At 47.4% G+C, this 27,577-nt stretch overlaps 1 pseudogene; it reads right to left on the bottom strand.

Moving 5' to 3' along the window:
• Positions 1 to 27,364, bottom strand: part of LOC119403643 (ornithine decarboxylase-like) — a 79,624-nt pseudogene extending 52,260 nt beyond the window's left edge.
• Between the last annotated feature and the right edge of the window lie 213 nt (positions 27,365 to 27,577).

Raw genomic sequence — 27,577 nt, 5'->3', positions numbered from 1 at the left:
TTAGCAAGCTGAGTAGTTATGACTCGTTCGGTTAATGCAATTAGCATCCTTTGAGAGCTTCACCCGGTGCGTCAGCAGCTATGACCGCGGCAGGGATTGCTTATTGTAAGGTATACATTCACGCATAAATTTAACGCTAAGGAACAGGGCTGGTAGGTCGAAAAGACAGAAAATAGCAAGAAATTTCGAAAAACTAGCCAAAGAATAGCCAGCTTGAACCAAGGGCACTAAAAGTAGCCAAAAGTGGCCATGCGTGTGTGAAAATAAGTGCGGTGTTTTTATATGACTGACTAACTGCAAACGCCTTTTGGCGAAAATGCGAATAGTTACAGCATGAACCGTTCAAAAGAATTGCTGAGATTGAAGCATAAATTGTTTCGTACTCATTTTGTAATCGTAATTGTGTCGTACTCATTTCCTTTCGTAATCATTTCGTACGGGATGACAAAGTTTCTTGCGCTTTCAAAAATGACGCTACCTTCACGCGCCCTGCGTGACTTCTCTTAAAAGGACTAGAAGTGCCAGCGTTGTGGCAACAATAAAAATGAGTACGGCATGAACGTGCTCAAAATCACAGTTGTTGGTGTTCAAGCATAAATTGTAGTACTCACTTTCGCAATAATTTCTTGTGTAACGAAGACGTGTGAGAAGTTAATATTTCTGGGTCGTAGATTGCACCTGATCCTAAGAAACGACACAGAGTACTAGTTCATTGAAGAGCCGATTTCTAATGTCGATGAGCAGGGTTGCTAGGTTTGGCTACTTTGCGTCAATCTGGCTACTTTTGTATGCCGGTGGCGGCAGAAAAAATGTGTTGGCTACTTGGCTACTTTTTGGCTACTTTCTTGTGGTGTCTAAACATACTGGCCAAGGCGTGTTCCATCTAACAAAATTGACTTTGGCACTTGTATTACATAAGACTTTTGGATACGTGGCTGGGACTCGGGGAAAAGAGTCGCATAAGGCGTCATTCTGCAGACCACCCATTGCTGAACGCCAGTTTAAACCGTAATTGTAAGGGAACAGAACAAACGAAAGCACTCGGCACCCATGGCGCTCTGCATTCTTTGACATTAGAAATCGAGTATCCGACCAACTGCTTGTGTCATTTCTTACGGTTATGTACGGACTCGACTTGGGTATATTAACTGCTCAGACTTCGTCGTCAAGCAAGAAATGATAGCGAAAGTGACTACAACTTATGCTTCGATCCGAGCAACTATGGATTTGAGCACACTCATGCCGGACTCCTTTTTAGTGTTGCCACAAGGCTGTTTCTTCTAGTCGTCTAAAGAAAAGTCACACAAGACGAGTGAAGAACGTAATTTTTCCAGCAGTACAACAAACTTCGTCATCTCGCATGATGTGACTGCTAAAGTCAACAACGTATGCTTGAATTTGGACAATTCCGATTTTGAAGTGTTCATGCTGTACTTTTTTACATATTTGGCAGAAGGCTATTGAACTTAGCCATTTAAATAAAGATGTTGAAGCTGTTTTCATACACGCGTGGCTACTTTTGGCTACTTTTAATGCCCTTGGCTCAAGTTGGCTACTTTTTGGCTAGATTTTCTCATTTTCTGGCTATTTTTGCTCTTTTCGACCTGGCAACCTATGTCGATGAGTAAAGCGCGCCCCAACGTTACTAGACCAGGTTGGCGCGCCCTGGGTTCGGAGCACTTTCATTGTTCTGTTCACTTCCAGATACAGTATAAAGTTGCGTTCAGAAATATGTGGTCTGCAAATTCAGTCCCCATGCAACAGTTTTCCCGAGTCCCAGCCACGTATTCAAAAGCATTTTCTTTCGTCTAATACTAGTTCCAAATTCAATTTTAGGAGTTGGAAATACGCCTTAGCCGCCATGTTATGACACCGCATACTCGAACGCTAGAGGCTGCAACGTCACCAGATATTGACAACATGGTTACGATTTGATTAAAATCGAGGGAACAAGAAAGTAGTAAAAAAAAAAAAACCAAGTGGCAAGCACGTTTTATCTGTCGCCACCGGCCTCAAAAGGTAGCCAAACCTGGTAACCCTGCTACGGAAAGTCGCTTGGCTGATTTTTGCTGCTAAATCGAAGATTCGTGTTCGACGACATCGTCGACCGACGAGTGGTCACGTCGAAAACGTCTCATCGCGTTTCGATAAACACAAGAAACCACACATGCAACGTGTAGATCGTCCATTCCATAAGCGTGCACACACAACTATAGCGAGAGCAGCATGCTGATGTGATGTTAGTTGAAGTGGATACATTGCTTCCAGATTGGGACAAGACAGCTGCGCTTCCATTCGAAGGGCGGAAAGCCGTACGCTGTATGGCACTTGTAGCAGGATATGGGACGTGTATCAGGATCTACGTGTGTCAGCGTAGCGTAAGGCGTTATATTGTTGGGTGAGGTTGAAGGTGAACGCCTGCAAATTTCCAGACCCACCTCCATTTCCTTCATGAAGAAAGGTCCGTCCATTGTAGTATTTCACATGCTGATCACATAATGTGGAGTTAGGTTTCGCCTAAATCCACAGAGTGACATTATGTGGTCTGAAACGATCTCACAGAAGACCGTCTGCAACCTGCATTTATCGATTGCCTTTTCTGTGCAATTTAGCGTAATAAAAGCTAGCCTTGCAGAGGAGGAGAAGAGCGAATGCCAAGGAGAGTTCGTATTCGAGCGAACAGTTTTCGGTGTCGAAGGAGTTATTGTATGACTTCGATCGTTAATTTTCTATTTTTTTTAATGCTGCGACGTGCTTTTTTTTACGTCTGGCGTCCGTGAGAATAAGGATAGATTTTGTGCGTCTGCATCTCTTCTCGGCGCGCCGGTTTACAACAAGGAGTCGGTAATTTAATGTAAACGCCAGCTCGAGTACTAGGCCGCAAGGAAAGATGTGTTGGATCTTGCATATCATGCACATTGCAAACTGTATGCTACGATTAAGGCCGCCCTTGAATTAAGCTTCTGTGGAGGTTTGAAATGCTTACTTGTCATTTCTGTGTGTGACCGCTGGTGAGGACGTACTGTTGAGCCTTTTCATAGCAACAATATGGTTATTTAGTTTCACGGGTCAGTAAACCACTGGGTAAACAGTAAACCATTGCGATACCAAAGAGCAGATATGTAAAGCTGGTGCATGACGATCCTGTGCTTCTTCAGTACTACTATCATGTTGATGGGATATCCGGCTCTAACGTAGCCTACCTCCCTATGTTTTTTTTTTCGTATTTAAATAATAATAAAAAAACATCCTATCAAGAGGAAATGTCAAGCTCATCATTCAAGACGAAAAATAATAGGTGAACACAAACATCGTCCGCATTCGTAATTTTTCATAACAATAATTGTTGGGGTCTTAAAAACCACAATATGGTTATGAGGGACGTGACAGTAGAGGGCTCCGCAAATTTTGACCATGTGGTGTTCTTCAACATGCACCTAAATCTAAGTACACGGGCCTCAAGCATTTCACTTCCGTCGAAATGCGGCCGTTACGGCCGGGATTCGACCCCGCGCCCTTCGGGTCAGTTGTCGAGCACCATAACCACTAGACCACCGTGGGGGGTTTCATAATTCTTTTTTCAATTACATACGTTATATAATTATACAGGGTGTTTTTTTTTAGAAAATACAAACTTCTTATCAAGATTATACGAGAGTCAGACACCTGTCGTCTTCACAGACCGAACTCTAGGCCGAGGCGGAAATACAGCTGAAGCTAAATATGCTGCAGCTAAAGTTACGTTGAAAACACTACTTAACAAAAGGTTGTTAATCAACTTTTTATTATCAACTTGAGGCCAGTGAGTTGCTTACACGGAAAACTTGCAAGGTGTCCCAATTTGTAACATACCCATATATTAGAAATAAAACAACATCGGACGTAATTTTAGACATTAATTATGGAAACTGAAGGCCGAGGCGATATTGAAACCGAGCGTGCCGGGAACGAAGAAAAGTGTCCGCTAGGCCACATCACACCGGAAGCTCCCGCTACGAAGAAGTGACGAAATTTGAATGAAGGCGCGTCTCAGCAGAATTGGGTCAAGAGCAAAAGAACAGAGGCACCTAAATCTCCTTACTTGCATTGAATGCAAAAATACGGCGTGTCTAGCTGTGACGAATATACAGACGTCCATATCACGCGACACTATCATATGACGACATTATAGCGTCATCCCTTCTTGCATGTCTTCATCATGACCTCGTCATTCGGTCACGGTAGCTTTCTTGCCATGGGATGGTAACGCCGATCGACGGACCTACGACGAAATTTTCGCTTCATGGGGCATGTAATGCTCCCGCATTATGAAAAGGTCGGAGTCAGAGGCAAAATATACGATGGCCCCTTAAATTGGTTCTTGTGCATCCTTAAAGGGACCCTGCAACACTTTTTGAGCATAGTCAAAAAACGCTGCCGATCAATAGTCGATTCTCCCGAGAATACGGTTGCCAAACATTATAGACCTTATGCAAAATTGCTGCTATCTGTCGGAGGTTTGACGAAGCTACGAATTCGGCGCCATGTTGGAGGCTTGTGTCCGAATCGTATTGCTGCCGCTGCTATAACTTCTTGCTTGTATCTGCTTTGGAAGTAGTAATCAATTGGGGCATAAAATTGTCGGACGAGTTTGTAAGGACCTTCACACGTTACCGGCATTTCTTAGGCACTGCATGTACAGTTATTACATGTAAAGAACTGCCTCACAATGAGAACATGTGGGCCTGCCTTCGTTGAGAATGAAGCTATGCGATAGGTTATAAATTCTGTTTTCAGTGTAGCGAATAAAGCATGGTTAGGTATCTGAATATCCTGCGTGTAGTGTAGGATGGTAGGGAAGAGGCTTTAGCGCGCGACACAACTAGGCCGGCGCAGCGATGACGGTAAGTAAGAAAGTGCTGTTGACCCATTCCAAAGCGTATTTCATAAGAGACAGCCTACGTCCTGATCTATTGTGCATCTAATTGAAAATGAAACATTGTCCTCTTCTTTTTTTTTTTAAAAAAGTCACAGTTTCACCGCAAGGGCGAAGCAATGAATGCGAGAGCAACAAATTGTAGTGTTACACGAAGTGAGGCTGGCAGCTATCTGTTTTGTATCCGATCTTGCGTAACTACAAAACGATGGTGTAAGAAAATACGGCCGCTCCAGGGAGCGATGCTCTCCGCATAGTCACTTCGCGTTGAGTGCGCAGCCCCGCTCTTATGGCTTTCGAGATAGCGCACGCGCCAGCGATCGCGACCGCGCCCTTAGATTCAAAGTTCAAAGTTGCTCCTCGCGCGACACTCCCCCCCCCCCCCTCGCGTCGTCGCGTCTTTTAAGGCTCGTTAAAAACGGGCGGGCCGTTTCCTGTCTGCTTCGACGACAGGCCTCCCGAGCGGGGTGATGTTATCGCATGCACCCTGGCCGGCTCGTTTGAACTCTGCTTCGGCCGCGTTCGTCGTCGCCGCTCGCACGCTTTTATCCGCGGTAGAACATACAATTCGCGGGGTATCTTATCAGTTCGGACTTCATACCGGAAAGACATGACGGCGACGGCAACGGCGACGGCAAAAACCCGTCGAGACTGTCCATATAATTGCTATCGCAATAAAACATTTTGGCGCTGTAGTCATCGACGTAAGTTACGTATAGGGTTACGCATCTCACGCACGTGAAAAGTGAACATGAGAAGTGTTAGTTGCTCCAAAGAGTAGGTCTCAATTAGTTGGTATTTTATGCAATATCCGTCCGATATGTGCTCGTAAATAACACGATACGCCAATAGTATTCGCGTACACATCGTCGCTTTCGGGGCCTATACTGCAGGAGACCCCGTTTCACCCACTGCAAAACAGTTTTGCTTCGCCGACTGAACGCTTGCGAAAGCACCTCTGCGCGTAATCAACGTTAGCGCACCGACGGTCAAATGTAACCTATTTCCCGGAACAGTATTATTTTCAGTTTCATACGAAAAGTGCCACGCACTTACATAATCTGCTAACGTTTTAGCACACAGGGGTGGATACAGGATTTTTCCGAAGGGAGATCAGCTTTTGGGAGAACCTGATATGTCTTCTTCTTGGGGTATACAACAAAGAAAATTAAGGGGGGCGGTCAGGACATCCGGGCCGCTCCCCTGAATTTGGCAGTGGTAGCACACGAAATGCTTGAAAAATACGCACAGTGAAGCAATACGCGCGCAAAGCATTCCATGAAACGGTACCTTGTTAAACTCCGCTATCGAAAACAAACTACAGACTACACGCATCAGTACAATCGGTCCGTTCGTTGAGAATCGATGGCGCGCACGAGCTACCAGTCTAACATGTAATTGTCGCAATGTAGTTAGCAAAGTAATAACGTCAATAGCAGTGCAGGCAGGCGCCATTAGCCGAGATGCAGCTTTGAAGATTGTACACGAGGCCGATTTGTCTGCGCCTGCAAGCACACGGCGCGCAAACTGTCTCGTTCCAGCATGACACGAAAGAATGTTCTCTGATGCACACCGATGCTGTCACACACCGCATCTGTTAAGAACGGCGAAGGTAAACACGGCGTTAGTCGTGAGCACGTAGCCGGAACAAGGGAACGATCTGCTGCTTCTCGTCGGCCGCTAGGGAATATAATAACATGGAGGTTAGTTTCCTGCAAACCTTTGTCCAGCATCCCAATTTCCTCAATCTGAGCAACACAGCACACGAAAATATGTCGGCATTGCCGTTCCTATCAGCCGCCACAAGTTGATACGTACGCTTCGTGTCTGCACATGCGGAGCGTGCTTAGCCTTCAACATGGCGGAAATGCACACGGCGGCCGCTAGATGGCAGCAGATTTTGCATAAGGTCTATAGCACAGCACGCGGCCCGGAATTTGCAGTTAACTGTCAAAGTCAGCTAGAAATCGCTCCCTCTTCTCTCGACACATGATGCCACAAACCCAAAGTCCACGACCATTGGCTGATTTGAGCATCGTGAGCATAGTTTCCGCGGTCGCCGCAAGATGCCGCCATGTGCTCGCTCGCGATCGCACTGAAAGTATAGCCGCGGGTTTGAAGAAAAAAAAAAAAGAAAAGAAAGTGTTCAAGGCCATGACGCGTTCTGACAAACGGACATAGCTTCTTGCCTCCTCTTCATCCCCCGTCTGCGTATCTTTCAGCTCGTTCGCTGGCACGAAAGGAGAGAGAAAGCGCTTGAAGCGCTGCTGCAAATCCATGTAACTCCGCTCGTACTTGACGGATTCTAAAAATTTTTGACGGCGGTCGATTCCGAGGCAATAAACTCCTTTAATGAGGTCATTCGATTACTACTTGGAAAGTCTGTTGCAGGTCTCTTCAGAGTGTGCTGAGCCCTTATATTTCGAGGCCGCACTGACCGCATGTCCTCTTCAGAAAATTGCAACCCTTTCACAGTGTCAGCGACTTGATGAGGATTTCGGCTTCAGCTGGTGATGAGTGCGAAGGATAAACTATGTTTCTTTGCGCTAAGGCACACATATTACTAATAATAATATCCGGGGTTTTGCATGCAATGTCACGGTATGATTATGAGGCACGCCGTAGTGGAGGGCTCCGGAAATTTCGAACACCTGGAGTTCTTAACGTGCATCTAAATCTAAATAAACGGTCCTCAAGCATTTTGCCTCTATCGAAATGCGACCGCCACGGACGGGATCGAACCCGTGACTTTCGGGCCACAAGGCACACGTACTATAGTTGTCAGGAAGAAACATTGCCTGGGCCACGTAGGGCTTACCCAGTGTTGCGACGCGGTGTCCAGACACACACATAAACGACACGTGCGGTTGAACTTGTCTCTTCAGGCTCGCGCGATGACTCGGGGGCTGATTGTTTTCCGCGCTTGACGTTTGTTTCAAAGCCGTGTAACGACCGCCCATCGTACCTTTCGCCCTCTCCCCTATGAGTCAAATGCCTTTCACTAACTTCGCGGCGGACCTGCGTTCCCCAGCAATTTAAAGTGGTTTCTCCCTGCTACTCAATAGACCGGTTCTCTGAAACTTCACTGCGATGTCTCTACCGCCACCTTGCGAAGAGGCCATGTCTGGAGAAGGGCTGTGTACACATCAATCATAGTCATCTGAAGACCAATGTATGGCGCTGAAAAAGCTACAGTTTGTGTACGTGGAGATTATTAGTAGTTAAGCCTCGTAATCTAACGCGTATGTGCAAATTGCTGCTTTCTTATACGAACACTTACCGTAGAACGGCGTCACATTCGGCATTTCGCTTCTCCATAAGTGCACTTTATACTCCAGTCCCTCACGTCGCAGACGAAGAAGGCATCGGTGGTCGCCTGCATATGCGAGAAGACGGTGGGAGTAAGAATACACAAGTAACATGTAACGCTGAAAGGTGTCTAATGCTGCTCCGGACGTGCTAACCAACTCCGGAAGCTAACCAACGTGTCTGCCTGCGCCATAACGCCAATAACGCCCCCTTCATATTTCTTTAACTCTTTCCGCGTGTGGTTTTCTTTATTTTGCCTCCTTCTCTTACCCCTGCAGGGTAGAAACTGGGACATTTATCTTCCGGTTAAACTTTCGGCTTTTCGCATTTAATTTATCCGTCTCTCTGTTTTTACGAACCAATTTAACCGAAGTTCAAGTTGGAACTTCTTGAGCTTGCCCAAGAAGGGTTTGTTTAGCATATTTCGAATTATAAAAAAAAACACTGCTCCGTACTCACTATCAAATACAACCAGTGTACAAACCTTAGTTTGTATTTAGTCAAACTGAAACAGAAGATGTAATAAGTTTATTTTATACGCGGTGGTGAGAGCTCACATGCTCAAAGCGCCCTTTCTAGTAGTCGTGGTTATTCATGTTGATGATCATTGATATTGCAAGTGAAACAGCGTCAAATACATGGTTCATATTCGTCATAGTTTCTTTATGACTGAAACAACCGGTCTGAAACAACCATACAAGAAAAACAGGAGGAAATATGTTTTGCTGTATTGCCGCGTGCGCACAGGTTGTCACATGGGTTACGGAATGTGGTCGGTAGGTATCGGGTCAATACAGTGTCCTCGGCACCCTTCAAACTGTCAAAGATGTGTCCCATCATAAAAAAGAAACTTGAGCCGGGATTCAGTAGAAAAAAAAAAACTATTGTGGAGTTATCCATGCGAGTTCATTCGTCGCCTGTTGCTCTGGCATCCTGTATCAAATTCCACTCACACGTGGAAATTCTTATATTGGACATGCCGGCAGATGCATCAAGTTTATACTAAAAGAACATAATCACTCTCTTAAAAATTCGAATGCGTCGCATCTAGCGTCGCGTTGTGTCAACTGCGGCTGTTCAATTTTGTTTGTTGATACTAAAACCCTTTCAAGACACAAATGCCAAAAGACGCATGAAATTATTGAGGCCTTCCACATTAAAAAAATGGGAGAGGCTTGCGTCAGTCAGCCATCAATTTTCCTGTTTGACGGAGAATATGGTTACTTCCTCAGCAGGTGTGTCCATGCCATGTAGCTCATCTCGTTTTTTTTTTTGGAGTTCTTGGCCTCTCCTGGTATGCTTATCTTTATATGTTTTTTACAGATATTTTAGACTGATATTTGTCAGCATACATGTTCTTTTATTTTCTTTTTGCAATCATTTATGGTACATTCGGCTGGGTGCCACCGCACTCTGACTCAGGTTGCAACAATGAGGAGCCCGTTCTTGATCCGAGCCGTAAGTACATGCAGCCGCTTGCCAGAGCAATCAGAGGTAGTAAGAGGAAACACTTTACCACGTCTTCTGTTGCAAATATACACGGTTCCATGCATAGCACTCAACGCTGCTCAACGGCTATAGCGATACTTCTTGCAGTAGATGTGTTCGTACCAGGCAATAGTTTTCTTGTTTCGCACCCACAATGTGATTTCTTTCAGTTTTATGCGGAGCAATAAATGAGACGTTTTTGTGGCTTAGAGATAAACAACTCTGTTATACTGCTGTGAACATGTTGTTATGAATCGCGTAGCGTTTCGTTCTCTTCGTTTCTTTGTTTTTCATTTGAAGCTTCGCGGCGCTTGACGCGCGTGCCCTTTCTCTGCTTAGTTGTACGTGCCGCTGCACTTACAACTACGAAACGTGGCTATGAGACGCGCGGAACTATACATTTTTCTGACCGAACCTCTTGCGTAGCCTTCACAGCGTTGACTGCTGTGTCTGGAATGGAGTGTAGGGAACTGAGTGTATGGAGTAAGGTAATAATAATAATAATTGTTGGGGTTTTATGTCCCAAAGCGACGGTATGGTTATGAGGGACGCCGTGGTGGGGAGCTCCGGAGATTTCAACCACCTGGGGTCCTTTAACGAGACCTAAATCTAAGTACACGGGCGTTCTTTGCATTTCGCCCCCATCGAAATGCGGCCGCCGTGGCCGGTAATCGAACCCGCGCCCTCGAGCTTAGCAACACGACACCCTACGTGCTAGGCTACCACGGTGGGTCTATGGAACGGAGTGTATAGAATAGGAATGCAGTATCATCACGTGACTACCGTGCGGGAGTCACGTGATGAGATGCCGGTCGCACTCCGAGGTCAAAGTGAATGCGCCTCAGAGCGCTCCGAGTTGGATCATGGTGCTCTGAAAGAACCTGCCGAACGTATTCAGGGTACTCGATTTGGACCAGGCGAACGTGACGCGCGTCTCCAGAGGGCTTTGGAGCGCTCGAAAACGACCAGTCGAATGAACCGTTATGTATGTTTCGTTCACGTCAATAAAAGTTTAGTTGTGAGTAGGCGCTCGTCCTTTCTTTTCTTGTCTTCGTCCTTGTCTCTTCATGCTCAAATTTTCAAATATGTTAACTCGAAACACCTGGCGTTCTTTAAAAAAATTTCAGTGGCTTAGCTCGGCTATGTCAGGATGTACGTAGCGTTAGCAAAGGTTCAGCTGATTATTCTTAGCTTTCCAGATTGTCTAGGATTATTAGCCTTCTTCTGTTCATTCTTCGTACGCTGAACCGCTAATTGCCAGGCAACTACTTCGGGATCCGATGAGACAAGCTTCTCGGCTCTTCTGCGCCGTTGAGCAGCATTTGCGCTCTCCTTCTCCATGGCGTTACCCACCTGCAAACGCCAGTCAGAGGCGCTATCAAGCGGCCCCAGCGCAATGTCAGACGGCGGCTGCACAGCGAAGGCGAATAGTTGCGCGCGTGCCGGCGCCACTTTGTCTACGACGTCACTCCTCTCGAATTCGGCGCAGAACAGCGGCGGTGGCGGAGTCGGCGCGCGCGCCGGCGCCAGCATGTCTTCCGCGCCTACAACGCCACTCCGCCCGAACGCACAGACCAGCAGCGGCGAGCCGCCCGCGGCGGTGTCGGAGAGCGCGTGAGATGCCGGCTCCGGTGAGCCAGCTGTGTGACATCACTGATCCTCGCGCATGCGCAGCACGGCTCATGAGGATCCACGCGAAATCGGCTCCGGCTAGGCAAGTGTAGCTAACGCTACAAAAGCAATGACATGAAATTTACGCATGTCTATCTTTATGCATCCACTAGAGGTCACCAATCTCACCCTATCCCTCGTAGCGATTGGCTACTAAAATTGCAAACTTAATGTACTCTTGTGGGGGATATAACGTTTCGGGATGACCGCAACGTCGAGCGGAGGGGGAAGGGTCATTTGTTCCGGAATACCGCTTGTAAACTGGGGGGGGGGGCACGAACCCTGAAAGGAGACATTACAGTGATGCTTCTGATGGGGTCACACAAGCCAATTACTTCCTGGCGTCGGAACCAGCTGTTTGAGCTATGGAATGTTACACCGAGGTCGTTTCATAACGAACGCCATCAGGCGAATGAGTTTAATAAAGCCGCCGTAGCGGAATTTTGTGCAATAAAGTTTTATATTTTAGTACCGAAGCGCGGTTCGTCAGCGTTGCCTATACCAAATACCAGAGAGCCTGCAAGTGGAACATTCCGAAACCGACAAAATGTGCAGCAGAAGAACATCATACCGAGGCTTAGAGTATAGCAACAACTTGTTTATAGAAACCATTGGGAACAACTGCAGGGCCTTTGCAATGCCCTCGCGATTTATTTCCGGATTGCTGATAATTTACTACTGGAGGTATCCTATAAACTTGAGCACTTTTGCCGCGGTCAGCCAGGCATCTCTAGTAGGTTTTTCTTTTTGAACAATTACGCGCCCGTGGCTAGATTACGGATGGTTTACACTTAAAGCAACTTTGAAAAGGAGCTCGCAACAGAGTAACACAATACTTGTGAGCACGCTAAAGACTTGAAAGTAGTTTCGCAGGCTGAGCACTTGATAGAGGTAAGTGCTGCCGAAATAAAATTTGATTTCCACGGTTCTACTAGCCAAAAGCGCGATATGATTATCAGGCACGCCGCAAGGGGAGATTCCGGATTAACTCTGACCACCTGGCGTTGTTTGACGCAATGTAACGCAAAGTGTCGCCGTGGTGGGGAATTGAACCCTCTTCCTCGAGCTTTGAAGCGGAATACAAGAGCTCTCAAGCTACCTTTACAGGTGGGTGCTATAGAACGTCGTCGTTACCGCGCACAATGTGTCCGAGCGATTGCTTAGAGTATTCGGAGAGGTGAAACTGAAGTTCGTCGTATCTCCCCACCGACTACCCAAGCATTTAGGCGTCGCTGGGCAAAGCGAACAGCGACAATTTTTCTCCCGACCTCTGTAACCGCAGCGACAGTGCGGCACACAAATCTTCTGCATCGTTCTTCAAGTTGCTGATGACTAATCCAGCTCCTCTTGACACGATAAAAAGTAAAAATAGCGCGTACGTATACATCTACAGCCAGAACAGCACGACAATATATTGCCACGTGGTCGTGACGGCGAAGAAGACTCCAGCAGAGCTCGGAAATACGTAACTATTTTGCCGAACTTGTGGGCGGTAAAAGGAAAGTCAAACTGCAAGCAAGGCACGCAGTATACTGATAGAGCGAACAGAGCGTCGGTCGTCGATAATCTGCTCTGCGGTAAGGCGCGTCGGCATTTATACATGCGGCATCGAAGATTCGAGCCTTATCGCTGGTGGCCGCGTTAAGCCGAGTTCAGACTACAGTCGCATTTGTCACAAGCGTCGTATCGCGTCACAGGTGCATCGTCCGTTTGCGTTGCTAACGGCCTAGTATGTTCACATTGAGCTTTTCGGTAAGGTACGTTTTTTACGACACGCCAATCACCGTTCTGAAAGTGCGTTGCGTCCTCGCTACAATTCTTGCAGCCTAGCAAGGTTCGCGTGTTTGGCCATGGCTGGGCTGGCTGGGCCAGAGGGGATACGTGACATGCGCTCTCATTAACGCATGTCGCGTCTGCCCTCTAGTCCGGCCGATGTGTGGCTACGGCGGCCAGTTTAGCTTCTATGAACGCCTTTTCTGCCTTCATGACGCAACTTAGAACATCGCTATACGATTGCAAAAAAAAAAAAATTCTGAACTGAACGACAACCAATAAACGCTACAAAGGTATCCTACTAAGTTATAGCGGCGTCTTCAGCAACCAATACGCGCACCGCGGCAGACACTATATGCTGCAGCAAGTATTTGGCTTGAAGGTTTTGCAGCTCGTGCATTGTCAGCAATCGTTCCACTGCAAAATTCGAACCTCTCTCCAAATTCCAGCGAGGCGTCGTTCTGCAGCTCCGTGTCGCGGTACGATTTCAGACGCTGGTCGTAGAGTGCGGGCCTCTGTCGAATTTCTTCTACTAGTATTTCATCACTGCACAGCGAAGACGCTTCCGCACGGGTCATGGTTACTGCCCACGGGCACACAACGCAATAAACACCGGCAAACCAACTGCACAGACACGGTACAAGGTAAATGTAAATGGTAGCGAAGCTTCCATAGAAGCCCAGACGTTCAGAAAATGGCTGCTCATCAGCTCGTCATAGAGTCACTGGAAAATTTCAGAGTACCGCAAAGGTAGGCTGCACGCGGGCAACATTGGGCGGCGGCGGCCATATCCCTTCCGGACCGTCCGGCGCGTTGGTAGCGTGTGTTGAGAAGTGACCGATCTTTTCGCTTCGATGCCGTGTTACGCTCGGCGTAACTGCAATATGTGTGTGTGTGTTTCTTCAAAAGGATATCAGAAGTGATTTCGAGTCATCGACAGTCATGAATCGACTGCGCGGTAAGCGGTGTAGCTAATGAAACGTGCGGCGAATGTTGCCATGTGCTCGCGAACTCTCTTCGTGGCTTCATCGGTCTCTTTTCGTTTCACGGCCGGGTGTGTTCGCAAGGTCCGGAGCTGTATAGTTGCATTAGCGTAATGACCGTACGAGATGTCCTTTATTTCGACACTTGGTGAACGTTGACTGTTTGCGCTAGCTTTGCAGTCGGTGTTCAGGTTCACTTCATAGCGCATTCGAGAACATTATCGAACATCGAGAACATTCAGCATTGCGTCCTTCGACTGGTCGCTGACGCATACCTTACTTGCGCACCATGCTTGCTGTTCAGCTGCGTGTTATCTGTAATATTAGTGGTGTGTGTACGGTAAGTGGAAGTTGTGCGTGAAGTATTTGTCTCAGTTCGGAACGCCAGCAGCCGAACGCACGGGCGAATGGGCGTGCGGTGGGTAAGGTGCATTTTATTTTGCGAATACATTGTCATTTCCTAACAGATACGTAGGAATTAGGCCATCAAAAATGATTGACGTCACTACTCAGTTGTTTCATTTCCTATTTTTGTCTCCTTAATATTCCCAACGTTACAGTGCATTTGCAAATAGTTTGCTGTGTTCCGACAAAGTTTTTTTTTTTTTGGCGTTGCCAGCGCGTAAACAGCTAGGGTTCGGTTTCTGCACTACTATTAACTTCAACTTTTTTTTCGTAATGCACTCTTGTTAAAACTTCCTCGCGCAGTGCTTTATATTATTTTGATCGGAAATAGCACATCCCGAAAATTTTTAACGCGCATGCTACTGCAACACAGTATGTGTATACGAGCTAGGGCTCGCATGAATCGATTCCCTCAATGTGTGGGAGGCTAAGCCGTTTTTTTTTTTCTTTTTTGCTGTGACCATTTCTCACCCACTAAACAGTATGTAAGGGTGCGCTCGGCGCAATGTAGCATTAGCAACATTAAAAAAAAATAAAATACGCTTAATAACATTGCCTTATATCAAGTTTATCAACAGAGTTACACGCTTCAGTTTTGCGCAGTGGCAAATGATCACGCGACAATTGCCTTCAAGGTATACAGGAAACAGTTATTATTTTAATAAGTCTTCGATTTCGCTCTCGTGCGTGACACACTTATAACTCGAAATGCATGCACAATCTGTTCACAGATCGAGATATAAACAGCCAAGCAAATAGAAAGGTGTGTAGTATATAGTTTTCAATATCGCGAACATAGCGAACCGTAAAGGTGAAGTATCCTGTTTGCACTTGACATCTTTTTCCAGCAAAGTTGTGTAGTCACCTGCAGAAAGGAGTGTTCTGCGAGGGGGGCGAATCATTTCCGCCGCCAACTATGCAGCCACGTAAAACGACGATCTTTGACGTTAATGTTTCCCACACGGAATTCAAAATATACGAATTCCCGGAGTAGCTCACAGCAACGTTCGGTTACTGGTGAGCTACTCTCTGCATCTGCATGACGCGTTAAAAAGCGACGAAGTACCTTCTAGGGACCGTGGTACTGCTAAATGTCCGGCGCGCTCTGCATTCAACGCGCCTGCACCCAAGCGCTTGGAAGGGATATGGCGGCGAGAGGTCTCGTGATGCGAGTAAGCCAAATCGCGTCGGCGGCGGCGCGCGGAAAACAGATGCGATACTCTGAATTTTTTCTAGTGACTCTAGCTCGTCATGGGTTTTAGCGCCATCTGTGTGAAGGAGGGAACACTTCCGGTGGAACAAAAAATAAAGCGGATGTGACGCAATATCCGGTAAAAAAGTGACGTCATTTTGTTGACACTAGCGCGAAATTTTACCTCAAAATATTTTTCTTAGGCCCCTGATCGCTACGGACTCGCGCTACGGCAAGCCGGCAAGCCCTTGGCGAATGCGCTTGAAGCCAGCGCTAACTACACTAATATCGACCCGTATGTGGCTAAACAGCGGTGTTTAAGTGTACCGTCGTGCAATTCGCCTTGGTTTTACCGAGGAAACTTTATTCTTTGAGCTTTTATTCTACGTTCGTGTCATCTTCCACAGCGTGAATAAAGTAGGCAGCAGCGTAACCTCTCATGTTTGCAGCGTTGCTTATTTGCTTCGCTCATGCGCAGGGGACTTAAAGAGTGCATTGCATGTGTGCTTCAGTTCTAAGGAGAAGAAATGACGCCTGGTCACGCCAAAATAATGATATTTCAGTTTTATTCAATGGTCACAGTAATGCAATTTAACACACCCTACACAATGAGCAACAAATGTCGTAATAAGTACGAAAAGTGCGTACACTACGTGCACTATGTTTTGCCTTTTGTTCCGATAAATTAACCTTACGTGTAACGTATCAAGACATGCGAATTGTAGCGCGACAGATAACGATCTGCTCACCGATAGCAGGAAATAAGGTAGGCACTGCGTGTTCACGAAGGAAACCGGGCAGCAGGAATACTGATCCATGAAAATCCAGCAAGCACACCACTCCGAACCGTTGACCCGGTGTCTTATCTAGAAGAGGGGGCTCGCCAGGCGTACGCGTGTTATTATTGCATCCTTGGAACACCACATCGTTGCCGCGAGTACCGAGGAAAGCGCTCGGCGTGAAATGTTAGCTGCCTCGTGCCGTTGTCCGTTGAACACCGTAGCCAACACGTTCACCAACGATGAAACGCACCTCGCAACTTCGCGCACACCAAAATCAGATTCTCACCACAATAATTCACAGAACGCATGCAAGTGCGAAACAGCAGAACACCTGAGGGGGCGTGTCGCCGCAGACGAACTGACGAGCGCGCCTTTCCATGCACCGCAAGGGCTGCACTGAATAACAATGACGTGCGCCTCTCTTCAGGGGGCGCTAAAAAAAGGTTTTTCGTAAGAATTAAACACTGCCATACATTTTTGGCACATTGCAGCTACATAATATTGTTCGGGAAATAAATGTAATTTGTAAAATATAAAGATTGCTTTACGTTTGAATAAAACTTGGTTTTTCGCTATTAGTGTTTGTTCCCTCCAAACATAGTCGCGCTTCAATCGCAGCACCCATAACTCCCCTTGCTGGTGTAGTTAGCAATAGGTTCGGAACCGTTTTTCGCCCGAAGCATCGCGACCTATTTGAATCGACCTTGCACGGTACTGCATGGTTTCAAGACGCGCATGAAGATGCGGAATCTGGGGAGGACGGAAGCCCTGTGAACAGAAAGTGAAAACCGAAACTACTTTGCCCATTGCTCGTACGTAACGGTCGCATCAGTAGTTGTCGTAAAAGTCGCGGGCCCACCAACACTTACGCCCCCAAACGTTACGTATTTACGCTAAATACAACAACGTCTGAACAAGCTCATTACGTTGATTGCGTTTATGGTCACGATCCTTACCGACGATCCGTACGTTGCGCACGTAGTCTGAACACGGCTTTAGCTCGAGAATAATCTCAACTGTTCGCGTTTGCGCGCTCAAGCAAGATTGTAAGATAATCTGGAAGGTTCCCAGACATTAGGACGCAGCCTACGCAAGGCGGCGGCTACGCGTGCAACGGACTAGTTACATAAAAATGACAAATAGAAGCGCGCGTGGCAATATTCTGCCAAGCTGCATGCATCGTCGTTTGAACAGTGTCTCTTTGGCACTGGTGGCGTCATCGCACGGTCCAGCATATGATGCTATCCGCGCAGTCCAACGCAAGTGCCAGCATATGATGCCCTCCCGTAGTGTGACGGTGAAGTTTCGTGACCAGTTATGAAGTGTCGAAGGACTGTGCTACAAGTTACGACGCTTCCTCTGTGCACGCCATGCCGTCGTTCCCAATTCACGCGCGGACATCATGCAGTACCGCTCGGCGCTGTTTCGTTGTCAGCCATCTCGCTCACGCAAATTCCGCCACCCTATATCGCCGCTTTGACGCCTGCATCTGTGAGAATAAACGGGCCGAAGTGGTCAGTGGGTAGACGGCGGATATTGGATCAGAAGTGTGCCTCACCAAGCTGTTCATCCTGTACGTCGCAAGGGTCAGAGATCATCGCAACAGTCGTGGAAGACTTGCGACGTGCATCACACAAGTCTGCTGTCCATGCAGGTTTATCTGATACAGTGAATTGGCACACGTTTCCGAGTGAAGTGGCAGGATGTGCAATCTACAGCATATTCTATCGTCTGCGACGTCATCGCATCCTCACCTGAAATCTCCCAGTATCGACTTCATGAGACGAAGTATTCCGTGGTGCCCCTCATTTTGGCTTCACATACGTGTATAATGTTTACGCAGGTCAGTTTCATTTGCACCTTCGTGGTTTCGGTCTGTCTTTAGTGCTGCAGCACCATTTTCTGCCATCCGCGGCGGTGGTCTCGTGATTATGGTGCTTGACTGCTGACCCAAAGGTCGCGGGATCAAATCCCGGCTGCGGCGGCCACATTTTGATAGAGGCAAAATGTCAGAGGCCCGTTTACCTAGATTTAGGCGCATGTTAAAGAACCTCTGGTGGCCGCAATTTCCGGAGCCCTCCGCTACAGTGTGTCTCATAATTATATCGTGGTTTTGGGATGTAGAACCAACAACCATCATTATTAATATACCATTTGCTGCCTTGTTGTTTCCATGATGCGAACTATAACAAGGAACTTGCCAAGGGTATAGATGTACTGCGCAATGGTGTACCGCAGCAGTGGCTTCGTGAATGAGCGTCCGCTTTCAATGCGGTAGGTACCGGGTTCGATTCCCACTGCCGACCGGAAACCCACCGCTTCTTCCTAATGGGTAGTGGAGTACACCAACCTGGCGCTCGGTTGTTTCTGGGTGCTCATCTTGAAAGGTGGCCCCGGGTTCTGTAAAGGCCCCTGGGCGTACCTAAGCGCACCGCAGCCTTGATGAAATAGCTGAGCGTTCGCCGCTGCTACGGGAGGCAGAGAATTGCTGCCGCCGGGTACCTACCGGTAAAATAGGTACAAGCACACTTCCGGCCTGGTACTCGGCAGAACGAAGTACACAGTCGCTTGGGAGGACACCCGCCCTGTGGGAAATTGGAGGCATGGGACCGCCAGATCTAAAAATAAGGTCATCCTCTTTTTTTTGTTATGATGTTGTAGAGCAGGGTTGCCACTGACTTTTGAGTAAATGTCGCCAAACGACGAGCAGAAAGTCGCCAAAAGTCGCCATTTTTTGACAAATTTCGTCAAAAAAGTCGCCATTCTAGATATGTGCGGCATATCCTAGTAATAAGAACTTCCACTGATGTATAGCCCCGTAGAATACAATGCCATTCAAAGCCCTTAAAGTATATTGACATTTCTCAATGCCAGGCGCATCTCCCCTTCACCATGGGAGTGCTTGGTGCACCTGGTTCTCCGACTAGCCGCAAGATGTGCGCGGCGGCGCAAATATGAAAGGATAAAACGCTCATGATATCCTTCCATCCCGGTCCGCTTGTTTCAAAGGTAAAAGTGTGGTAAACCTTGGGCGAAAACCGCGAAGGCGTTGTTTGTAGACAGGTTAACATCCCCTTATATGAAAAAAAGGATTAACAGGTTTATTGAAAGTAGTAAGACAGAATTCTTACAGGTATCGTTCATTAGTGAGTCTTATACCTTTCAGTGTGAACTAATATGATACCGGACGCCACTGTCCCTTTCATATATAATCACTTATATCTACCCGCGTCAATACAGTGCGTTATAATTGAACAGGTAGACATTGTAAAATGTTATATAGCAATTGTTTTCATTGCACACGCTCATCGAGAACAGTAGAAAATGCCTGAATAAATAATTTTTTATTGCAAGAACACCCGCGTATCCACCCATCTTCGCTATACGAGCTCGATTATGGGATACTGCAGCGGTGAATAGGTCGCCAAGCTATTCAGAATAGTTGGAGCTTTGGCGGAACAAATGGCCGGAACACACGACCAACCCGTTATCTAGCCCCTTCAGAAGCGAAACTTTAGCGAAGCTCTGAAGCATCTAGATGAATCTAGATGGATTGAGTTAGAAGCATCTAGATGAATTGAAGAGATACACACGAGTTAGAGGACGGACATACAGAACGGAGCGCAATGTGCACCTCAAAACGCAGAAAAATACAGAGAATAGTGCCGCTCATTCGTTGGGAAGGCACTGAGCTTAGGATGCATAACTCAGTGGAGACCTAAGCTGAAAATCGCCAAAAATTCGCCATGTCGCCATTCATAATTTTAGGTCGCCACGGGCCTCTCCAATTCGCCAATTTGGCGAAAAGTAGCCACCATTGGCAACCCTGGGGAGGCATACCATATAACTAACCAGCCAAGCGTATGCGTCAGTTCATGTTCCATTCTACTAACCCCACAAGAAATCGACTTCATCAGAAGAAACAAGCATCATTCACGTCACCCACACCAGGCACGTGTGGCGCAAGATACCTGTTCAGAAGATTGTAACGCCCTCTCCCTTCGTAGATTGACTGTTGTCCCCTTTCATAGAATTTTTGCCCTTCAACGTTCTCTTCAATAAATTCAGTTGATAGTTTGCGCTTGTCGTGTTCATTACGTTCGTCCGTCCTCTAGCTTTGTTAAGTCTCAGTTAACTGTAGCGCAATTCCCCTCCAATATGTCGCCAATGTTCGACAAAGCTGAACAGATCCGAGCAATGTGGCAAACAAGAAGTGCGCACGTGTCTGGCTTGCTCCCGGGATCAACAAATCACCGTCTCTTTCCGTAGCGCTCTCGTTGATCTCTGGCACGAGAATGTCACCTCGGTAAAAATCGTGTACGAAACACGCACGCAGGTATGTACGTAGTGCTCCCTGCGAAAGCACCACAAAAAACAGCTGCAATGTAAAAAAACTTGCTTTAAAAGAAGCAGCTGCTGTGATCACCTCAATATCGACCCACGTGGTTGACAGATGCTCTGGTGTAGCACTCGGGAAGGGCATTGGATACTAAACTGAATATTTCTAAGCGTCATCAAACGACAAGGATGTGTTATCGTCGGCTTTCTTGAACAACAAATCACAGGAATAATTTCTCTTTGCTCGAAAAATAATGGTTCGTTGGACTGACAGTTGGGTGAGTCGGTCCGGATGCACATAGGAAAACGGCGCGACGGAAGTAGACGAAAAGACTGGAACCACGCGAACACCAGCGCCGACTAACTGGATATTTATTCAAAAGCGCAGAACAAATGTACAAATGCACGTGGCTACACACATTAAAGCAAAATCAGCCAAAAAGGAACATTACTCATTAAGATATAAGGTTTATTTGTGCTGCAATGCGACCGATGGAAAAAGGATACATGAATCTTTTCTATCCTGAATATGCCATGCCTCGATTAGCTCCCGTCCGCCGCGGTGGAGCAGTGGTTATGGTTCTCGGCTGCTGACCCGAAGGTCGCGGGTTCGATGGAGGCGAAATACTAGAGGCCGTGTACTGTGCGATGTGAGTGCCTGTTAAAGAACACCAGATGGTCGAAATTTCCGGAGCCCTCCACTACGGCCTCTCTAATAATCATATTGTGGTTTTGGGACCTAAAACACCACATATTATTATTATCGATTAGCTCCGGAGTTGCCTTGTCATGATGTTGAGTAAAGATACTAGTTAGGTTGAACTGGGGCGTGCAGCCTCACTTCTCACAGTGCTCAGCAATGTGCGATAGATCATCGCAACGTAAGCCAGCCTCATGCTCCCTTAATCTCACATTTTTGCATCTTCCAGTCTGGCCTATATAGCCAGAGCTGCAAGACAACAGAATATTATTGTGCATCACACCCGCGGCGCAGTTGACCGCTTGAACTCTGGGCTTCGCGCCACAATTTACACCGTCTTCTTTTTTGCTTTGCTTTGCCTCTGCTTGTCTGCTTACACGCTCGCTAATTCCTCCTAATTTGTTTCGTACACAAAACACTTCACCTCGTATCTACCGGCTACATTTTTCAGTTCATGCGACAAAGCGTGAACATATGGTACAACCGCAGCTTTTGGTTTCTTTCCTTTTCAAGAAGTTCTGTTTTATTTTCCCTCCTCTTGCCTGGTTTTATTGCTGGAATTTACTTTTCATATGCGCTGGTCAAAACATGATCTGGGAACCCCGCACTTTCTATTCTGCCAACCTGTCTTGACAAACACTCTCGCTCATTCTGGGAAGGCACTTCTCGTTGATAGCCGGATGTAAGCAAGAAACATCAATGCCATCTTTTACAACTTTCGAGGGCTACAGAGGAGTAGCTGAGATCCTTTTCTTTAGCGTGGCAAAAACTCCCAAGAAATGTGCTCGAGAGCGACAAACAACATCAATCAAGAAATCTCAGTCTGTTCTGCCGAGGAACCTCAAAACTTAATCTGGGGCCCTTAGCAGCTTTTTTGAAAACCCAAAGGGTATCATTCGAAAGGTCGTGAATTTCCGCTCTCTTCTAATTTTACTAAGATAGTCTTCCATGTACCGAAAAATTCGAACACCGAAACCAACAAGCTTCCTGTTTAATTGCTTCATCAATACAACCTACAAAAATATTGCTCAGAACAAGGGCAATCCTCGACCCAGTACAAATACCTTCTTTTTGCAAGTACAACTTATCTCGAAACACTGTAGCAGTGGATCTTAAATAACACGTTAATGTTTCCAGGAGGGAACTAACAGAAGTGCAGCACTTGTTAACAAACGCAAATTCATCATTGTACCAATCAATGCGCCTTTGCCCATATTTATCAATTCCCCTGCTGTATTGAATAATAGAAATCTTCGGCATCAACAATAAAGAGGCTGTATCTTGCGGGTTTGCAATTTGTTAAGTAATCCACAACCTGCTCTGAATAAGACACCATGAACCGATGCCTGAACTTTTAGGCTCTTTAAGCATTTCTGAAGAAACTGAGACAAAAGAACGGCCATGAGCCTTTCTGCAGAAACTATAGTTCTAAACGGCATTCCTTCTTTATGGGTTTTTATTATAAAAAAAGGCGTTCAGTTGAAAACCTTTGGCTTTTTTTAACACTAGAGAGAGATAGAGAGAGACAGAGTAAACGTTTATTAGCAATTCCTATTAGCAACTAAAATGGGTGGGGCCCTTCGTCCAGTGCTCCACTGGCTATAGCGGCTCGCTGGGCCTGCATGGTCGAGGGTTGCCAGTTGGCTTCCGAAGGCCTGATCCGAGAGTCGCGCCTCCCACGACCAGTGTATTAATGTGTGTGTTTTATTGCGATAGCAATTATATGGACAGTCTCGACAGGTTTTTGCCGTCGCCGTTGCCGTCGCCGTCGCCGTCATGTCCTTCCAGTATGAAGTCCAAATTGATAAGATTCCCCCGCGCATTGTATGTTCTACCGCGCGTAAAAGCGCGCGAGCGGGGGCGGCGAACGCGGCCGAAGCAGAGTTCAAACAAGACGGCCCATCGGTCGGAGGGTGCATACGATAACATCACCCCGCTCGGAAGGCCTGCCGTCGAAGCAAACAGGAAACGCCCCGTCCGTTTTTAACGAGCCTTAAAGGACGCGAAGACGCGAGGGGGGGGGGTGTCGTGTCGCCCGAGGAGCAACTTTGAACTTTGAATCTAAAGGCCCGAACACACGTACGCGTTGCAGCGCGTCAACGCGTGACTTTTTGACACGGCGTCTCGCCCTCTCCCTATGAGGAGAGAGGGCGCGTGGCTACGCGAAGCTGCGCGCCCTCCCTCTCCACAGGGAGAGGGTGCGACGCCGCGTCAAAAAGTCACGCGTTGACGCGCTGCAACGCGTACGTGTGTTCGGGCCTTAAGGGTGCGGTGGCGATCGCTGGCGCGCGCGCTATCTCGAAAGTCATCACAGCGGGCGGCTAGTATACTTTTCTACGTGCTGCGCTCTCAACGCGAAGTGACTTTGCGGAGAGCGTCTCTCCCTGGAGCGGCCGTACTTACACCAGCGTTTTGCAGTTACGCGAGATCGGATGCAAAACAGTTAGCTGCCAGCCTCACTTCGTGTAACACCACAATTTGTTGCTATCGCATTCATTGCTTCGCCCTTGCGGTGAAACTGTGACTTTTTTATGAGCGCGTAGTTTGGCGCAATAGGACGCGAAGGACAGCTGTATGTAATGAGTGTCAGTGTTGGTATCCCTCCGCACCAGGGGCACTCATCGCGATATTCGGAGGGGTGTATCTTAGAAAGTGTGTGTAGGTTGGGGTACGTGTTCGGCTGCAGTCGGCGCCAGGTCTCTACATTGCTCTCTGTTCAGTTTCGGATGAGGTGGCACCATAGTAGCGCTCTGTCCTCTTGTGTCGGTCTGCTCGGCCGTTTCCTTCTTCCCCGTAATGCGCTATACCAGTTCAAGAGCGTCGATCCAGCCGTTGACCTTCGAGGATGTCTGCTCGACCGCTTGGTCGCTCGTCGTCGTCAGGGACTATGGTTTCGTCGACAGGCGCGTCCATCGCTCGGTATGCACTTGCGCGAGCGACGTCGGTCGGCCCGTTCATTACCGGGAACACCCGCATGTGCCGGGCACCAAATGATGCTGTGGTCAGATGCGATGTGCGGGCCTAGGATTCTTAGAACAGTTAATGCTAGTGTGCCATACATGTAGAGTCGACATGCTGTTTGTGAATCTGTGAGGATGGTGGAGTTTGTCCGCATCTGTGATGGCCAGGGTGATTGCAGTGGCCGCCGCTGTTGCCACAGACGATGTGCGTATCGTCAGTGCTGTCACCAGTTGTCCTCTAATATTTGCCACTGCCGTGAACGTGCAGGACCCACTTGGAGTGGTGCCGGAGGGGCAGGCATTCGTATAGAACACGTCAGGATCAGTGCCGTGGTTGCGAAGCTTTCGTGCACGAGCTTGGCGTCGTGCGCTGTGGAAGTACGAGTGCACACTAGAGGCTCCTTTTTCAAGACCATTCTCTTCTTTGTTGGTTGAGCGAGGTGTCTGCGAGAGCGAAGTGTTAGAATGGAAGTTGGAATCCATAACTGCCATGCCTGCGCTTCTCTTCCGCTGTTTAGAAACGTGTTACCGTGCGTCCAAAACTTCAGCGTGTAGTAGTTAATTGATTAGAAGGATTGAAATACGCCCACGCACTATACTAGGAGAATGAAATTAGGACCGTATCAGTATTGCTTAGCGTGAATAGTTATGCCCCTATAACTCGGGTAACCGTGAACTCCTTTGAACTAAGCAAATGTAAAACTCCGTAAAGGAGTTTTATCCCGTTGGATATTTGGCCGTATCACATGGCACTTTACTTATTTTGAAAAGAAGTCGCAAGAAGTTCATTAGGCGCTGGTGCACTTACATCCGCGTGCGGAGCTTCGCCCTCTGATCACACTTGAAACAATCTGTATGATACATATTTTTTCAGAAAGTCCGCGCGTTATTGTAAAAAAAAGTGAATATTTGCTTTAGTTTTTAGCAGAGCAACATGAACCTGCCGGCTGAGCGCAAAGCCATTCGTCAACATCCTTTGCGCTCCCTTCCCGAGATTCACGTGCGTGCCAAAATCCTTTAAGCATGTAAAGAAAAAGGAAGGTGCAACGAACGTGAAACAACGTCACGGTATCGCTGCTTTATTAGCGAGTTTTAGTGCTGCGTACGTAGCGTCCGTAAGGGCGTTGCGTACGTATGAACACTACGTTTCGTAGAGAGCGCGTGCGGAGAACTTCTGTTCGTGCGCTCTGTAAGAAATACTGCGTTGTTACGTACGCAACGCCATCACAGACGCTACGTACGCAACCCTAAAGCTCGGTATTATCGCACCTATCAAAGTCAGTTCTAACGAAGCACAGATTTTTCGCAGCCGGATAATCTACGCAACCACCGGTCGGGCGTGTTTTTGCTGTAACGCAGCACTAACCGAACAAGGAAAAATGTGCTACACGCCCGCCGAATGCACGAGAACAAACTGAAACAAAACGGTCACACAGTAGATTGCAACTTCGCGCCTGCACTACACCACAAACATGAGCAACGCAAGACCAAGGAACACAACTAATTGCGCAATGCATGTACGGGCAAAACACATAGGATCGATAGGCCCGATTTACACAGCCGTCACCCCCGCATGCTACCGCCACCATCATGGCCCTGGCGTCTGCCGACACTGCCATGCTGTTGTTCGTCTTTGACATTACAAGAAAAAGAAGTGGCATTTCTGTCGAGGTATTTCGACGCATGAATGCTTTGACTGCATCGTCGAACGTTTCAGCGGACGACTTTTACAATCTGTTGTATCGTGATGTGTGCATATGTACTGTCGGCCGCAAAAGTTTGCGGGATCTGCAGCGCGTGGTCGAGCGACGGAAAACTGCATTGCTGCGTCACCTACCGTGACGCGGCGGGTATTGAGGCTATCGGCCTCGGCGATTAGCGACGGCGCGTTTAGACTACTCCGTGGTTTAGACAACGTGCCGTTGCCAGATCTAATCGCGGAGGCCGCGGCCGATAGCCTCAACACCCGCAGCATCACGGTAGGTGACGCAGCAATGCTGTTTTCCGTCGCTCCGCCACGCGCTGCAGATCCCGCAAACTTTTGCGGCCGACAGTACAAACTTTATGCGCAGGGCACATATGATTATTATTTTCAAATAAAGGCTAGTTGGAAGTTCAGCTCCGGTCCTACCGAATGTGTACCTCTTGTCCTCGTCGTTTGCGCTGTTTAGGTACTGTGCAATGGATTTATTTTCGAGTGAAAAACAGCACTAAAAAGACGGGACAAGGAACGACACGACACCGCAGCGCTTTGCTCTCGTGTCCTTCTTTGTCCCGTGTTTTTAGCACTATTTTTCACTCGTAATCATGAACCAACCAGCCCAAATAGGTACCCTACTACAATTGATTTGTTTTCGTTTACCTGTTGTTGGATGACGTCCCTAGCAACGTTAACCACGCTGTCGTCGACGTAGATGCTGGTGTATGATGAGTCAGACATCATCTCTGGACCTGTATAGAGACCATCAATCGCAAATGAAGCGAAACATACACACAATACTAAGCACCATTGCCTAAGAAAGTATAGAACAAATTACACGAATCTTTGAAAGCAGCTATTAAGCTTTGCAGGCACGTTAGTGATTAGATATACTGATGCATGAAAACAGGTGACGGCTAGCAGGGCAAACGAGATATATACATATTGCCATTGTGACCACGCCATAAATATTAATAATTTCTGCGGAGGGCATGATAATCAATTTATGGCTTTTCGAATAGCGATATCAATCCTCCTCCATCGTTACCTCAGATGGCAAAGCTTTAGTCGGAATAGTGTCGTGCTCTTGCGTTCCACCTGCGGGGCTCTCCTTAGTTCAGGAGCCTTGTGGCATTATTGGCTACCCTTCTTGCCCTCGCCACTAGATCTAACTGGCTAGAACAGTGAGAGTTTGTTAGCGCTACTTTCCAATGCCGTGGTACACCATACCGTACCGCACCGTTACAGATGCTTCGCACGCTGACACAAAAATTTGGGCTTTATTAAGCAGTTTAGTTTTGGATAACACCCGTTCTTTCCTTTATACGTCAGCCTCGAGTTTCTTTGCCTGCGTGCACTCGC

Source organism: Rhipicephalus sanguineus, chromosome 1 (assembly GCF_013339695.2).
Source record: "Rhipicephalus sanguineus isolate Rsan-2018 chromosome 1, BIME_Rsan_1.4, whole genome shotgun sequence".
In the NCBI taxonomy this organism is placed as follows: domain Eukaryota; kingdom Metazoa; phylum Arthropoda; class Arachnida; order Ixodida; family Ixodidae; genus Rhipicephalus; species Rhipicephalus sanguineus.
The sequence above is the reverse complement of the archived record's forward strand: the minus strand, read 5'-3'. Positions and strand labels throughout refer to the sequence as shown.